The 17,169-nt window shown below is 46.2% G+C and overlaps 1 protein-coding gene across 3 annotated transcripts in view; it reads right to left on the bottom strand.

Moving 5' to 3' along the window:
• GRIA3 (glutamate ionotropic receptor AMPA type subunit 3) overlaps positions 1-17,169 on the bottom strand; it is a 450,644-nt gene that overhangs the window by 177,730 nt on the left and 255,745 nt on the right. The window lies entirely within an intron of this gene.

Genomic DNA, 17,169 nt, shown 5'->3' with positions numbered 1-17,169 from the left:
ATTCTGCTCTGTGATCTGCTATTGGTAACAGAGGCAGAGCCGGCAGGAGATATCGGTATAGAAATTCTTATTAATTAGATTATTCTGTTAATTATTAATATTTATTAATAGGTATATCAATAAATGCAATTCTTTTCTGTCCCCATCACCCTGTGTGTAGGTTAATAATTCTCCACCAAAGAATTCTGTATGTGTTTTAGGTATATTTCCCTTATGTTTCCTCTCCTAGCTTTTCGTTGCCCATAGCCAGAAGAGTAGATTGGTGGACTCGGGGGCGGACATACAGTATAGACAAAATGTTTGGACACTCCTTCTCATTTAAAGGTTTTTTTGTATTTTCATGACTATGAAAATTGTACATTCACACTGAATGAATCAACACTATGAATTAACACATGTGGAATTATATACTTAACAAAAAAGTGTGAAACAACTGAAAATATGTCTTATATTCTAGGTTCTTCAAAGTAGCCACCTTTTGCTTTGATGACTGCTTTGCACACTCTTGGCATTCTCTTGATGAGCTTCAAGAGGTAGTCACCGGAAATGGTTTTCACTTCACAGGTGTGCCCTGTCAGGTTTAATAAGTGGGAGTTCTTGCCTTATGAATGGGGTTGGGACCATCAGTTGTGTTGTGCAGAAGTCTGGTGGATACACAGCTGATAGTCCTACTGAATAGACTGTTAGAATTTGTATTATGGCAATAAAAAAGCAGCTAAGTAAAGAAAAACGAGTGGCCATCATTACTTTAAGAAATGAAGGTCAGTCAGTCCGAAAAATTGGGCAAACTTTGAAAGTGTCTCCAAGTGCAGTTGCAAAAACCTTCAAGCGCTACAAAGAAACTGGCTCACATGAGGACCGCCAAAGGAAAGGAAGACCAAGAGTCACCTCTGCTTCTGAGGATAAGTTTATCCGAGTCACCAGCCTCAGAAATCACAGGTTAACAGCAGCTCAGATTAGAGACCAGGTCAATGCCACACCGAGTTCTAGCAGCAGACACATCTCTTCAACAACTGTTAAGAGGAGACTTTGAGCTGCAGGCCTTCATGTTAAAATAGCTGCTAGGAAACCACTGATAAGGACAGGCAACAAGCAGAAGAGACTTGTTTGGGCTAAAGAACACAAGGAAAGGACATTAGACCAGTGGAAATATGTGCTTTGGTCTGATGAGTCCAAATTTAAGATCTTTGGTTCCAAACACCGTGTCTTTGTGCGATGCAGAAAAGGTGAACAGATGGACTCTACATGCCTGGTTCCCACCATGAAGCATGGAAGAGGAGGTGTGATGGTGTGGTGGAGCTTTGCTGGTGACACTGTTGGGATTTATACAAAATTGAAGGCACACTGTACCAGCATGGCTACCACAGCATCTCGCAGCGGCATGCTATTCCATCCGGTTTGCGTTTAGTTGGACCATCATTTATTTTTCAACAGGACAATGACCCCAAACACACCTCCAGGCTGTGTAAGGGCTATTTGACCAAGAAGGAGAGTGATGGGGTGCTACGCCAGATGACCTGGCCTCCACAGTCACCAGACCTGAACCCAATCGAGATGGTTTGGGGTGAGCTGGACTGCAGAGTGAAGGCAAAAGGGCCAACAAGTGCTAAGCATCTCTGGGAACTCCTTCAAGATTGTTGGAAGACCATTTCCGGTGACTACATCTTGAAGCTCATCAAGAGAATGCCAAGAGTGTGCAAAGCAGTCATCAAAGCCGAAGGTGGCTACTTTGAAGAACCTAGAATATAAGACACATTTTCTGTTGTTTCACACTTTTTTGTTAAGTATATAATTCCACATGTGTTAATTCATAGTTTTGATGCCTTCAGTGTGAATGTACAATTTTCATAGTCATGAAAATACAGAAAAATCTTTAAATGAGAAGGTGTGTCCAAACTTTTGGTCTGTACTGTATCATTGGTGCAATCTGTGTGGCCGCACAGGGGCGCCAGAGGTAAGGAGGCCACTACCATCCCTAAAGCAGGTGAAATTATGCATTATGATGAGCTATTGGACTGCAATGGGCCCATATATTGTTCTTGCATGGGACCTCTTCTGTCTGTGTTCACCAGTGAGTGGACTGATGGCACTGGGGGAAGTATGGGGAGGGCTGAGGAGAGGTAAGTATAAGATTTTTATCCTTTTTCCTAGCGGATTTGATTATATGTGAATCAAATTTGAAGCCTGAATTCAATCGAATCTGCCGGAGTTGAATTTCAAGGGTTCACTTTTGATGTATCAATTTTTACGGATCACTTTTAATGTTAATTAATACAGTATCCTATGAATTTTTTTAAAATCAATTTTTGTATTATTCATAAGCAATCATCCATAAGTCACCATATTAAATCAGAGGCTTACAGAAGTCTACTGTAGTAGACCCCATAAAAATATATAGGTGTTGCATCATGGCTCTGTACAACTCGGAGATTTACAGAGGGGTAATAAATTAATTTGTATATGCCACATGCTTTGGAATTAGTGTAAAAACCTGCACCAAAAAAATCTGTTTTGAAATCTGCATATATTACATAGGAATTTAACATGGATTCAGAAATGTAGCTTTGAATGGTGGCTATAGTAGACTGTTTAAGCAGTCGGGACTGGGTCTTGCTCTACCTAACTATTGTGACATCTGTTTGACCAGGGTTGATCGAGCACTGAAATGCTCGAGTGCTCGGCACTCAAATTGAGCACGTCGGATGCTCGGACCTGCTCGACTTGAGTGGTGAGCATAATGGAAGTGAATGGCAAACTCAAGCATTTTTCTGGATGACAGAAAAATTCTCTCTCTCCCTGGCTCAGATAATTCACTTACGGGGATCCGAGCACTCGAGCACCATGCGAAACTCGGCTCTGATTGCTACTCGATTGAGCAACCTGATGCTAGATAGAGTATCGAGCAGTGACAAGCACGCTCACTCATCATTACTGTTGACACATAGTGAAGTTCACTACAAGAGTTAGGTACCATCATGATTGGGTCACCTTGTCGTGGTGTGATAGCTTTTACGTTTTTTTTATCAAAACAGTGTTAGCTAAGTACCCTATGTTATTTACTTGTGCTATTATGATTTACTTACTACAAGGTATTTGCTCCTTTTGTTTTTTATCTTAGATTGTGGCTATGGCAGTGCAAAGCAATAGCTGAGATTTGCAGTACGCCCAGAATCTGCTGCAGATTTTTTTTACACTGGTTGCGAAACCCAATTCACTTGCATTTTACAGTATATTATTCTGGATTTTCAATGTAGATTACGCAACCCAAATTTTCTAAGCACATACGCACTATACGACTCCGGCATAACACAATTTAGAAAATCATCACACATGCACAAAGCTTTGCTGGCAGAATAAGGACGCTGTATGTATTAGCTACAAGTAGGTTCTCACAAATGAAAAGATCTTGGGACATTTAAGTTTTAATTTAGCCCTGTCTACGCAGTCCGCACGTCACGTTAGCCATCTTGTAATTGTTTCATTAGTGATTAATAGCTTTTTAGAGATTCAGCACCTTCTTACAGCATACCTTGGTCTATTCGAAAGTCAGGTCGTAGCTCCTGGATTAGCTAAGTAAGGCAGAACCAATCACCCACATGAATGCTCAACTGAGGAAGATGGAAGTACTTTGGTTTTGCATGAGGGGAGGCAAGAGGAGTCGAGCAAGTAAATCTATCAAATACGCATACGGTGAGCGCTTATGTAGAAGGCGGGTGATTGAGTAGTGACACTGAACAGCGCAGAAGGATTACATTGGCTGGAGTTAGATCCAAAATAGTACAATGTATCTACTACGAAAACTCATCTATATGTGTTTAAGGCGGAAGGACACGCTTCTCTATAAAGAATTGAGAAATATCAAAGACAAAGGGGTTTCCTAATTCATCGTGTAAGAGGCAATACATTATGGTATCTGTTCTATCTTTTAGGTTATATGTGCCTATACAGCTTTTTTTATTGTTTCAATATATCTAAGATACAAAATGAAGCAACTTTGCAAACAGTCCTAATTAAATTAAATTCAACATTTTTATGTGTACAGTTCCTAGGCTGACCTATGTGTTTCCATGGTTACAGACTGTACTGCCGTCATGATCCGAAGGATCCCCATCTTGATAACCCACACACGACAGCGGGGTTAGTGACTCACGAGATTTTGTTGGTTTCTTTTGTAGAAAGGCATAAAACTGCAAAGTTTATTTAAGGCTATATTCACACGTTCCTTTTTTGCTACATTTTTTTCTGAAGTCAAAACCTGCTCTCTTGGCAATAACAAAAATTGCTTACAAAAAAAAGGCAAGTTTTGCTGCATTTTTGCAGATTGTTTTTGCCCCTTATTTTTGCAGATTATATGTGTCATTTGTCTACAGTACATGTTTAATAAAGTTAGTTTCAGTCACCTTAAAAAAGCAGCAAAAATCGCAGCAAAAACTTACTCTCTCATTGCTTTCTATGGTGAAAAAAGGCTGCAAAAAGCTCAAAGAATTGACATGCTGCAGTTTTCCAATTCAGTCAGGAAAAAAAAGCAATAGTGTGCATGAGATTTCTGAAACCTCATAACTTTTGCTGGTACTGTAAAAAGCAGGTTTTAATTTGCATAAAAAAACGCATACAAAAAAACGCTGCCAAATTGCAACATGTGAACATAGCCTAACTTAAACATTTTTGCAAAGTAGCTTCAATTTCTTTTTTTGTGATCATTGAAGCAATTGAAAGAAATTGTGCAAAAGTGGAGATAGTACAGATCAAAAAATCTGCACTTATGCAAATGCACTTACAGTATATGTATTGTTGCTCCTCACAAGATCCTCACTCATACAAAGTCATGTTTGCTCCTGATTTCATATCTAAGTGCCCAGAGATTTTTTTTTAAAAAGTGCCATGTTGCACCAGAAGCCGTATTTTAGAAATACTCTTCTATTTGAAGCTTAGGGACTGTACCATGGCTCCACCGTGTGAATGAGGCCTTAATGTACTATTTGATTAATACCCCTGTCATTTATTTTCATGAGTTCCATTGCAGTCTATCTGCAGGATGTAAAAGTAAAGAGAACTTGGCAGAAGAAGCATTACAAATCATCTACTACGTCCTTTCCCCGTAGAACTATAGACTGGCAGCATATTTCAGCAACCTGTAGTCAGATGAGAGGCTTCTTCCTAAAGATTGTTATAATCAGATCAGTCTCTATTGAAGAGCAGGGAACCCCCCCAAACATTGGACGCACTATGGCTGCAAACTCATATTTCAAACAAACTATTGTATGAAATTTAAAGGGAACCTGTTATGTAAAACAACACTAACACATTGCGGCGCTGGCACTGAGAGCCCCGCTGCCAATTAACTTTATCCCTCCCGGCAGACTCGCTCATTCAGTCACAGGGGCGGTGTCGGCACTGTTTCAGTCACTGCTCTGTGTATATGACGCGCCCCCTGCGCCAGTGTTGTTTGGGGGATACCCGGAGCCGGATCAGATGGGGGTTGTAGTCTCCGAGTGGCGGTGACCCGGTCCGTGCCCAGGGTGTCAAGCTCAGTGTGTGGCAGTCCTACAGATGTTGCTGGATGTTCTTTAGTGTCGACTACGCCACCCGTTGATTTGCGGTCAATACGGCCGCCGCTGCAGCAGGGTCCGCTGAGGCTGATGGTGTGTGTGCAGCTTCTGATAGTATAACCCCCAACGGGAGGGGTATAGCCTCAGGGGGTCAGTTGTAGAGGGTGGTGGTTGTGGTGGTGCAGTGAGGATGGTATTAAGACTCAGAGTCGGGCTGTGCAGTTCAGGGTGTTTACTTACTGCTGTTGTTCTGGTCACTCCGGCCTTGAGTGACCGCCCGAGCCGTGCTGCGTCCACCAGGTCCTGGACTCGGCCAACCCCCAGGTAATTCTGGAGCGTGATCCTGAGCTCCCTCTCTGACGTTCCTTTTCTCTGGCCTTCACCACCAGGGATCCACCTATGTCCGGCTCCCTCGGGTCTCTTGGTGGGTACACCTCTTCTGGGTTCCCTGACCCTATGCTTGGTCTGCCTTTCAGGTGGATTTAGTGGGGGGTCGTGGCAGATCCTGCCCACAACCTCCGGTCTCTGGCTGAGGATTAGTGCCCTCCACCAGCTTGGGATCCGGTACCCTTGTGCCAACCCTTCACCCTGTTGCTTGTATTTGGGCTCTTGGGGTTCCCTCTTCTTCCCCTCTGGGTCCTTCTGACTCCTCTCTCTCTTCCTTCCAGGACTGCTTGACCCTCTACAACAGACTGACTAGTAGCTGTCTGCCTGTCTGACCCTGATCTAAGATGGTTCCCACCTTATATACTCCCTCTATGTGTGAGCTCAGGTGACCAGCACCCAATGAGCTCCTAGCATTACCCAGACTGCTCCCCCTATCTGCCCCTACACTACTGGGATGTTCCACCCCCCTCCCACTCCAGCCAGGGACAGACACTATCGTACCTGCACATAAACTGGTGGGAGTACCGTTGATCTGTCCCCCGGAAATGGGATGTATGTAGTGTATGCAGCCTACTGAGCTCAGTTCCACACTCCATCCTTACCCGGGAGTGGAATACCACACCTCTGGCTTGAGGTGTAATACCCCTGTAGCAGCCGAATCCTCAGGGTGCTACATTCCCCCCCGGTAAACCACAGCACGTCCTCGGGCTGTAAGAGAATAAACATCCAAAACATACAAAATTTTTTTCATAAAACATAAACATATAAAACAATATATTATCAGCATAAACTTTTCATAAATAACATTCTTGTTCCTCCGGCCACGGTGCAACTTGTGACCGGGTAAAGTGCGTCAGTCTCTTCAAGAAAAACAACAGTTTCCTCTAAAACCGGTAGGGGGCGCCTTAGAAAGCGCAACTATATACAAGGGGAAAGTATGGCCGCTCTCAGTCCTCGGCCAGGTATAAGGAAGAAATGACCGCTCTCAGTCCTCGGTCAGTGGGATTTAAAGCAGCAACAGTTCACTGTACCCCGACAGGTAACTATTTACAGTCTCTTTACCGTACTTTAACGACGGCGTCCTCCTGCTCCTTCTTTATCTTCAGACCCGTCCGGGTCCTCTTGCTCCTCCTCACACCGCAGCTCCTCCTCCGTCAGGCGATGCACATGGAGGGCGTAGGGTCCTTTGGCACACTTGTGCCGGGTGAACGTGACCTCGTCCCCTACGTACAGGTCACGACCTCTGTGTCCCTCCGGCAGATGGCTTTCTACGTCTCTGCGGGTTACAAAGATGTCGCCGGGGGTATGATGGTCTCTTATGAAGCCCCACCCATGCTGCAGGTTGAATTTAATCACAGTCCCGGTGGTACGGGGACCATGAGCTGCACGGGGGTTCCTCCTGGTCCGGCTCTTCTGCCCTGCGCTCTGTTCTTGCAGCCACTGCTCTTGGATCCGTCTCTCTTTCCGCTCTTGCTCAAAGGCTGCCAACTGCTGGCGGCAGCACTCCACTCGCTCTGCTGCGGCTGCCCGCGTTTCTTGAGTGAACCCCATGAGATCTCCTCCGGTGGGGTCCCACTCGAATTGTGCTTCTTCTAGCGGGAGCGGGGTTCTCCTGACGAGCTTCGGAGCCGGAATCAGGGGCTCGCACAGGGGCCTTGCTCTTTGGAGTTCCAGTTGGTAGTACTCCTGGGGCCATACAAAGGGCTGCCCATCCGGGCACGTGTGCTGGGCAAATAGATCTTCGCCCAGGTGCGGCACTCGAGATGTTGAGGGCGCGTTGATGGTAGCGGCGCCCGGGTTGACCAGGCCTTGCGACCAGGCTTGGGGCACCCTAAAGGTAAAGGGCACCGTAAGGACGGCGGCGCCCGGGGGTACTCGGCCCTGCGACCAGGCCGGTGGCTCCGCGGAGGTAGGGGGCGCTGTTGGAATTGCGGCGCCCGGGGGTACTAGGCCTTGCGACCAGGCCGTTGGTATTTCCTGTTTCGCCGCGCTCAGGGTCGAGGCGTGTGACGTCACAGGGGTCGCGGCCGCGGCTTCTACTTGAGGCATAGTCTGGCACGGTGACGATGCAGCGACGGGCACGGCAGGGGGAATTTCGGGCTCTGCGACGGGGAGCTGGGACAGGTACACGGTTTCTCGGCTCGGGGTAGTGACGTCCCCTTTACCTGCCTCCAGTTGTCCAGCTCCCTTCTCGGCGCCGTCTCCGGCCTTCACTCCTCCTGCACCATCCTCAGAGGCGGTCTGTCTCCTCGTCTCGGGTGGCGTGCTCCGCTGACGGGTTCCGGTCTGCTGGGCCATCTCACGGCTCCACTCCGTCAGCGTGTCTTGCTGCACCTGGGCCATCCTCCGTGCGAGGCCCTCCAGCGCAGTCTGTGCACACTCCCGGTCTCGGGGGAGCTGTGCTAGGATCTCCACTAAGCCTAGTGGGGTTGTTGCTTGCAACAGGCTCCTGACCACTGGGTCGGTGCTGCCTGCCTCTCCCTCCATCTCCGGGTACGACTTCTCCGGAGTCCTCTCCAGACTTCTTGTCTCCGGGTGCGCTCTCTCCAGACTCCTCCAGGCTGCACCCATCTTCGTTCTTTTGTTCAGTCTCCGCCCACATTGAGGGTGGTCCCGGGGCAACTTTGTGATTGTCAGTTCCAGGGGCAGTTCTCTTACGCTGATGGACACTTCCAGCATCACAGTCTCTGTTGGTGGGCGCGGTTTCCGCTTTTGGCGCCATTCTTCGACCTGGCCCACGATGGGAGGTGGCCTTTTGCCACCCTCTGGCACGCCCATAATGGCGTCCGCTCTTCCAAGGCGGGAAATCTTTGGAAATGGCGGGAATCGTCTCCCAGTGGCGGGAAACTCCATGGATGGCGGGAAAAAGCTGCAAATGGCGGACAACCGGCGGGAAACGACCTGTGATGGGGTCCGTTGGCGGGGACCCTCCGGAACCGGCGGGAGACTTCTTTTTGAGGTAACGGTGAACTTTTCTTCAGGCACGCAGTACCCGGTTGTTGCGGGCACGTAATCCTGCCGACTACGCCAAAGTTGACGCGCCCCCTGGGCCAGTGTTGTTTGGGGGATACCCGGAGCCGGATCAGATGGGGGTTGTAGTCTCCGAGTGGCGGTGACCCGGTCCGTGCCCAGGGTGTCAAGCTCAGTGTGTGGCAGTCCTACAGATGTTGCTGGATGTTCTTTAGTGTCGACTACGCCACCCGTTGATTTGCGGTCAATACGGCCGCCGCTGCAGCAGGGTCCGCTGAGGCTGATGGTGTGTGTGCAGCTTCTGATAGTATAACCCCCAACGGGAGGGGTATAGCCTCAGGGGGTCAGTTGTAGAGGGTGGTGGTTGTGGTGGTGCAGTGAGGATGGTATTAAGACTCAGAGTCGGGCTGTGCAGTTCAGGGTGTTTACTTACTGCTGTTGTTCTGGTCACTCCGGCCTTGAGTGACCGCCCGAGCCGTGCTGCGTCCACCAGGTCCTGGACTCGGCCAACCCCCAGGTAATTCTGGAGCGTGATCCTGAGCTCCCTCTCTGATGTTCCTTTTCTCTGGCCTTCACCACCAGGGATCCACCTATGTCCGGCTCCCTCGGGTCTCTTGGTGGGTACACCTCTTCTGGGTTCCCTGACCCTATGCTTGGTCTGCCTTTCAGGTGGATTTAGTGGGGGGTCGTGGCAGATCCTGCCCACAACCTCCGGTCTCTGGCTGAGGATTAGTGCCCTCCACCAGCTTGGGATCCGGTACCCTTGTGCCAACCCTTCACCCTGTTGCTTGTATTTGGGCTCTTGGGGTTCCCTCTTCTTCCCCTCTGGGTCCTTCTGACTCCTCTCTCTCTTCCTTCCAGGACTGCTTGACCCTCTACAACAGACTGACTAGTAGCTGTCTGCCTGTCTGACCCTGATCTAAGATGGTTCCCACCTTATATACTCCCTCTATGTGTGAGCTCAGGTGACCAGCACCCAATGAGCTCCTAGCATTACCCAGACTGCTCCCCCTATCTGCCCCTACACTACTGGGATGTTCCACCCCCCTCCCACTCCAGCCAGGGACAGACACTATCGTACCTGCACATAAACTGGTGGGAGTACCGTTGATCTGTCCCCCGGAAATGGGATGTATGTAGTGTATGCAGCCTACTGAGCTCAGTTCCACACTCCATCCTTACCCGGGAGTGGAATACCACACCTCTGGCTTGAGGTGTAATACCCCTGTAGCAGCCGAATCCTCAGGGTGCTACATATACAAAGCATCAGCTGCTACCACACTAAAGGCACTGACTGACAGCCGGCCTTAATGATGAGCTGCTGTCAGTCAGTGTAGCAGTTACCGGTGCCGGTCTTCATACACAGAACAGTGACTGAGACTGTGCCGTCACTACCCCTGTGACTGAAAGAGCGAGCCTGGCGGGAGGGAGGGATAAAGTTAATTTCCTCCTGTGCAGCAACCACACAGTGCCAGAATGCTATTAACTTGCAGATTAACCCCATATCTGCACATTAATAGTATTATTTTACATGGCAGGTTCCCTTTAAACCAAAACAACAAAAACTGCATAACTGTTTGTGCCTGATGTCCCGGAGTTGGTTCCCATTTTCTGGTCCCAACAGCTCCATTTCCATTTTTATTTTAACACAGAAGAGAGCTTCCACGCCAGCATCTAACTTGTGACATGTGCGAAGAGGGCTAGTTGTTAGCTCAGTTCATTAGCTAAGCCAGCCACCTTCTCCATTACTACCAATTTAGAGACAAAAAGGGGTCTGGCTTAACTATTGAGCTGATCCAGAAAGCCAGGCCCATGCAACAAAGCAACAATGCTCTCAGAGAAGGTTGATAGAGATCACTTCCTGTGTCTGGACCATCATGGAATGAAGATAATTAGGATGTTGGAGACCTAGGGTGGTGAATGCCATTGTTTAAGGACCCACAGAGCTGAAGGTTTAAGTGCTGATGATGCAAGAGGGATAAACAAGTAAGCCATAAACATAACATAAATCCCTGATTTAAACAAGTGTTAATTTTATAATGATATATTCCCTTTCAACGGGTTTTCCCACCTTTAAATTAAATTCATTGTGTTTAAATACTATATGCCATTACTTCTTAATTAAAGAGTATCTACATCTAGGGCCTCCAGTGTTGCTAAGTACCTGCTTGTTCCACAGGCGCTATCTCAGAGCGTTCACGAACCGCTCCCACCAGCGATTCTGCTGCTCCACATCAACAAAGCAGTCCTTCCTCTTCCGGGTTGCTCTATTGACATGGCGTGACTGCCGGCATCATGCTGAGTGACAGATGGCTTCCTGGAGTTAGGCAGCGGGGAGCTGGTGGTCAATCAGCATGACAACGGCTGCCATAGCCCGTCAACAGGGAAGAGAAGCAGCTGCTCTATCAACATGAGGTCAATGTCAGATGCAGAATCACCAGCAGGAGTGGTCCGTGCCGTTATGAGTTGACCGATTGGTGCTGAGCAGAACAGCCAGTAGTTATAATAAAAATAATATAAAACCTATTGTCAGCCAGACAAGAAAATTATGTGCCAACATACAAGTGGGCACTAAGTAACAGACAATAAATCAGCTATTATGTGGAAACACAGAAATAAACCAAATTTGAAGATTAACCAACAGCCAAAAATATAAATAAATCAAACTTTATTAGATATTTAAAAAAGCACAGTGAGTTGATACTATAGGCGACACACACAGCAGGAGACAAGAATATAGTCACAGATAAACGTATATCTTGAATGCACATGCTAATGAATAGCTACAGTGCTGGCCAAAAGTATTGGCACCCCTGCAATTCTGTCAGATAATACTCAGTTTCTTCCTGAAAATGATTGCAATCACAAATTCTTTGGTATTATTCTCTTCATTTAATTTGCTTGCAAGGAAAAAACACAAAAGAGAATGAAGCAAAAATCAGATCATTGATTATTTCACACAAAACTCCAAAAAAGGGCCGGACAAAAGTATTAGCACCCTCAGCCTAATACTTGGTTGCACAACCTCTAGCCAAAATAACTGCGAACAACCGCTTCCGGTAACCATCAATGAGTTTCTTACAATGCTCTGCTGGAATTGTAGACCATTCTTCTTTGGCAAACTCCTCCAGGTCCCTGATATTTGAAGGTGCCTTCTCCAAACTGCCATTTTGAGATCTCTCCACAGGTGTTCTATGGGATTTATGTCTGGACTCATTGCTGGCCACCTTAGAAGTCTCCAGTGCTTTCTCTAAAACCATTTTAGAGTGCTTTTGGAAGTGTGTTTTGGGTCATTGTCCTGCTGGAAGACCCATGACCTCTGAGGGAGACCCAGCTTTCTCACACTGGGCCCTACATTATGCTGCAAAATTTGTTGGTAGTCTTCAGACTTCATAATGCCATGCACACGGTCAAGCAGTCCAGTGCCAGAGGCAGCAAAGCAACCCCAAAACATCAGGGAACCTCCGCCATGTTTGACTGTAGGGACCGTGTTCTTTTCTTTGAATGCCTCTTTTTTTTTTCCTGTATACTCTATGTTGATGCTTTTCCCCAAAAAGCTCTACTTTTGTCTCATCTGACCAGAGAACATTCTTCCAAAACATTTTAGGCTTTCTCAGGTAAGTTTTGGCAAACTCCAGCCTGGCTTTTTTATGTCTCGGGGTAAGAAGTGAGGTCTTCCTGGGTATCCTACCATACAGTTCCTTTTCATTCAGACGCCGACGGATAGTACGGGTTGACACTGTTGTACCCTCGGACTGCAGGGCAGCTTGAACTTGTTTGGATGTTAGTCGAGGTTCTTTATCCACCATCCGCACAATCTTGCGTTGAAATCTCTCGGCAATTTTTCTTTTCCGTCCACATCTAGGGAGGTTAGCCACAGTGCCATGGGCTTTAAACTTCTTGATGACACTGCGCACGGAAGACACAGGAACATTCAGGTCTTTGGAGATGGACTTGTAGCCTTGAGATTGCTCATGCTTCCTCACAGTTTGGTTTCTCAAGTCCTCAGACAGTTCTTTGGTCTTCTTTCTTTTCTCCATGCTCAATGTGGTACACACAAGGACGCAGGACAGAGGTTGAGTCAACTTTAATCCATGTTAACTGGCTGCAAGTGTGATTTAGTTATTGCCAACACCTGTTAGGTGCCACAGGTAAGTTACAGATGCTGTTAATTACACGAATTAGAGAAGCATCACATGATTTTTCAAAGGGTGCCAATACTTTTGTCCACCCCCTTTTTTTAGGATTGGTGTGGAATTATATCCAATTTGGCTTTAGGACAATTCGTTTTCTGCTTTTTTCATTGAAGGCAAATTAAATGAAGAGAATAATAGCAAAGAATTTGTGATTGCAATCATTTTCAGGAAGAAACTGAGTATTATCTGACAGAATTGCAGGGGTGCCAATACTTTTGGCCAGCACTGTATATGCAATACAATCAATAATATAAAGACCTATAGGCAAATAAATTGCAAGACCATGTACCTGTATTCATCTCCTCCTGCTGGTATGGCGCCAGGTCCCGTACCTACACGTGTTTCGCCTTGTAGCCTTCCTCAGGGATATTAAATATCTAATAAAGTTTGATTTATTTATATTTTTGGCTATTGGTTAATGTTCAAATTTGGTTTACAGCCAGTAGTTAGCAACTACCTGTCAGTTAGTTCTCAGGCAAAAAGTAAAAAAAAAAAAATTAGTCCTGGATAACCCCTTTATGATTTGACCAATCTTGAGAATAATGAGTCTGCAGCTAAGATGTAGAGTTATGTCCCCTTCACTGTTTATAACAGCAGCTCCTGTTTACCAGCTGTGCTAGAGATTGGGGCCATTCTGCATTTCCCTGATGTGCAGGGTAGCCAAGGTACTACAGGGTAGCCCGGGGGGTATTGCAGGGTAGCCTGGGTACTACAGGGTAGCCTGGATACTACAGGGTAGCCCGGATACTACAGGATAGCCCGGGTACTGCAGTGTAGCCCGGTTACTGTAGGGTAGTCACGGTACTACAGGGTAGTCCGAGTACTACAGGGTAACCCAGATACTGCAGGGGAACCTGTTATGTAAAATAACGCTAACACAGTGCAGCGCTGGCACCGAGAACCCCACTGCCAGGAGGAAATTAACTTTATCCCTCCCGGCAGACTCGCTCATTCAGTCACAGGGGCGGTGCCGTCACTGTTTCAGTCACTGCTCTGTGTATACAAAGCATCAGCTGCTACCACACTAAAGGCACTGACTGACAGCCGGCCCTAATGATGAGCAGCTGTCAGTCAGTGTAGCAGTTACCGCTGACGGTCTCTATACACAGAACAGTGACTGAGGCTGTGCCGTCACTACCCCTGTGACTGAAAGAGCGAGCCTGGCGGGAGGGAGGGATAAAGTTAATTTCCTCCTGGCAGCGGGGCTCTCAGTGCAGCAACCACACAGTGTCAGAATGCTATTAACTTGCAGATTAACCCCATATCTGCACGTTAATAGTATTGTTTTACATGGCAGGTTCCCTTTAAACCAAAACAACAAAAACTGCATAACTGCTTGTGCCTGATGTTCCGGAGTTGGTTCCCATTTTCTGGTTCCAACAGCTCCATTTCCATTTTTATTTTAACACAGAAGAGAGCTTCCACGCCAGCATCTAACTTGTCACATGTGTGAAGAGGGCTAGTTGTTAGCTCAGTTCATTAGCTAAGCCAGCCACCTTCTCCATTACAACCAATTTAGAGACAAAAAGGGGTCTGGCTTAACTATTGAGCTGATCCAGAAAGCCAGGCCCCTGCAACAAAGCAACAATGCTCTCAGAGAAGGTTGATAGAGATCACTTCCTGTGTCTGGACCATCATGGAATGAAGATAATTAGGATGTTGGAGACCTAGGGTGGTGAATGCCATTGTTTAAGGACCCACAGAGCTGAAGGTTTGAGTGCTGATGATGCAAGAGGAATAAACAAGTAAGCCATAAACATAACATAAATCCCTGATTTAAACAAGTGTTAATTTTATAATGATATATTCCCTTTAAACGGGTTTTCCCACCTTTAAATTAAATTCATTGTGTTTAAATACTATATGCCATTACTTCTTAATTAAAGAGTATCAACATCTAGGGCCTCCAGTGTTGCTAAGTACCTGCTTGTTCCACGGGCGCTATCTCAGAGCGGTCACGAACCGCTCCTACCAGCGATTCTGCTGCTCCACATCAACAAAGCAGTCCTTCCTCTTCCGGTTTGCTCTATTGACATGGCGTGACTGCCGGCATCATGCTGAGTGACAGATGGCTTCCTGGTGGTCAATCAGCATGACAACGGCTGCCATAGCCCGTCAACAGGGAAGAGAAGCAGCTGCTCTATCAACATGAGGTCAATGTCAGATGCAGAATCACCAGCAGGAGTGGTCCGTGCCGTTATGAGTTGACCGATTGGTGCTGAGCAGAACAGCCAGTAGTTATAATAAAAATAATATAAAACCTATTGTCAGCCAGACAAGAAAATTATGTGCCAACATACAAGTGGGCACCAAGTAACAGACAATAAATCAGCTATTATGTGGAAACACAGAAATAAACCAAATTTGAAGATTAACCAACAGCCAAAAATATAAATAAATCAAACTTTATTAGATATTTAAAAAAGCACAGTGAGTTGATACTATAGGCGACACACACAGCAGGAGACAAGAATATAGTCACAGATAAACGTATATCTTGAATGCACATGCTAATGAATAGCTACAGTGCTGGCCAAAAGTATTGGCACCCCTGCAATTCTGTCAGATAATACTCAGTTTCTTCCTGAAAATGATTGCAATCACAAATTCTTTGGTATTATTCTCTTCATTTAATTTGCTTGCAAGGAAAAAACACAAAAGAGAATGAAGCAAAAATCAGATCATTGATTATTTCACATAAAACTCCAAAAAAGGGCCGGACAAAAGTATTAGCACCCTCAGCCTAATACTTGGTTGCACAACCTCTAGCCAAAATAACTGCGAACAACCGCTTCCGGTAACCATCAATGAGTTTCTTACAATGCTCTGCTGGAATTGTAGACCATTCTTCTTTGGCAAACTCCTCCAGGTCCCTGATATTTGAAGGTGCCTTCTCCAAACTGCCATTTTGAGATCTCTCCACAGGTGTTCTATGGGATTTATGTCTGGACTCATTGCTGGCCACCTTAGAAGTCTCCAGTGCTTTCTCTAAAACCATTTTATAGTGCTTTTGGAAGTGTGTTTTGGGTCATTGTCCTGCTGGAAGACCCATGACCTCTGAGGGAGACCCAGCTTTCTCACACTGGGCCCTACATTATGCTGCAAAATTTGTTGGTAGTCTTCAGACTTCATAATGCCATGCACACGGTCAAGCAGTCCAGTGCCAGAGGCAGCAAAGCAACCCCAAAACATCAGGGAACCTCCGCCATGTTTGACTGTAGGGACCGTGTTCTTTTCTTTGAATGCCTCCTTTTTTTTTCCTGTATACTCTATGTTGATGCTTTTTCCCAAAAAGCTCTACTTTTGTCTCATCTGACCAGAGAACATTCTTCCAAAACATTTTAGGCTTTCTCAGGTAAGTTTTGGCAAACTCCAGCCTGGCTTTTTTATGTCTCGGGGTAAGAAGTGAGGTCTTCCTGGGTATCCTACCATACAGTTCCTTTTCATTCAGACGCCGACGGATAGTACGGGTTGACACTGTTGTACCCTCGGACTGCAGGGCAGCTTGAACTTGTTTGGATGTTAGTCGAGGTTCTTTATCCACCATCCGCACAATCTTGCGTTGAAATCTCTCGGCAATTTTTCTTTTCCGTCCACATCTAGGGAGGTTAGCCACAGTGCCATGGGCTTTAAACTTCTTGATGACACTGCGCACGGAAGACACAGGAACATTCAGGTCTTTGGAGATGGACTTGTAGCCTTGAGATTGCTCATGCTTCCTCACAGTTTGGTTTCTCAAGTCCTCAGACAGTTCTTTGGTCTTCTTTCTTTTCTCCATGCTCAATGTGGTACACACAAGGACGCAGGACAGAGGTTGAGTCAACTTTAATCCATGTTAACTGGCTGCAAGTGTGATTTAGTTATTGCCAACACCTGTTAGGTGCCACAGGTAAGTTACAGATGCTGTTAATTACACGAATTAGAGAAGCATCACATGATTTTTCAAAGGGTGCCAATACTTTTGTCCACCCCCTTTTTTAGGATTGGTGTGGAATTATATCCAATTTGGCTTTAGGACAATTCGTTTTCTGCTTTTTTCATTGAAGACAAATTAAATGAAGAGAATA

The sequence above is a fragment of the Phyllobates terribilis genome, unplaced genomic scaffold, assembly GCF_046119375.1.
Source record: "Phyllobates terribilis strain yellow unplaced genomic scaffold, ASM4611937v1 Scaffold_7__3_contigs__length_470593459, whole genome shotgun sequence".
NCBI lineage: Eukaryota > Metazoa > Chordata > Amphibia > Anura > Dendrobatidae > Phyllobates > Phyllobates terribilis.
The sequence above is the reverse complement of the archived record's forward strand: the minus strand, read 5'-3'. Positions and strand labels throughout refer to the sequence as shown.